Source organism: Carcharodon carcharias, chromosome 22 (genome assembly GCF_017639515.1).
Source record: "Carcharodon carcharias isolate sCarCar2 chromosome 22, sCarCar2.pri, whole genome shotgun sequence".
Classification (NCBI taxonomy): Eukaryota; Metazoa; Chordata; class Chondrichthyes; order Lamniformes; family Lamnidae; genus Carcharodon; species Carcharodon carcharias.
In genome coordinates, this window is record NC_054488.1 from 56,234,724 (window position 1) to 56,235,374 (window position 651).

The 651-nt window shown below is 45.9% G+C and overlaps 1 non-coding gene across 1 annotated transcript; it reads left to right on the forward strand.

Annotated features, from left to right (window-relative positions):
- On the forward strand, positions 1 to 103 carry LOC121293989. The gene has a single exon (XR_005946671.1). It is a non-coding gene; the product is annotated as a U6 spliceosomal RNA (small nuclear RNA).
- The last annotated feature ends 548 nt before the right edge of the window (positions 104 to 651 follow it).

A 651-nucleotide genomic window follows, 5' to 3' on the forward strand; every position in this document is an offset into this window, starting at 1 on the left:
GTCCTTTGCCAGCACGTCTACTAAAGTTGGGATGATACAGAGGAGATTAGCATGGCCCATGCACAAGGGTGACACACAAATTCGTGAAGCGTTCCATGTTTTACCAAGGGGTATGGGGAGAGCGCGGGAGCACGGCGTTGAGATAGAGTATCAGCCATGATCATACTGAATGGTGGAGCAGGTTCGAAGGGCCGAATGACCAACTCCTGCTTCTAATTTCTATGTTTCTATGTAATTTAGTGATGCAGTTAAGTCCTGCCTTTTGCGGCTTTCTTGTGCGCACGTTCCCTCATCTGTGTTAAAGCTTTTGTACACCAGATCACCCATTGCGTGAGCAACTGTTTGCTTATCAGTGTTTTTTTGTCCCCTCTCTCATTAAAGTCACTTTGTTCCAATTGAAATTTATTCCACAAGCCATGACGGAGCAGAGACCTCGGCACGTTTTAGCGGAGAGATGATGTCAAAGTCTCCGGAAGCAGGTTCCTTCCTTCCATCAGTCCTGGCCGTGGACATTTAATTCTCTGTTTTTTAAGCACCTTTCTGACCAGGGTGAGACTGAAATGCAACAATGCAGAGAGATTAACCTGGAAATGTCCGAATCTCTCAGTCCAGAGCTGCAATGACACCTCTGTTCAATTTTGAAATGTTCAC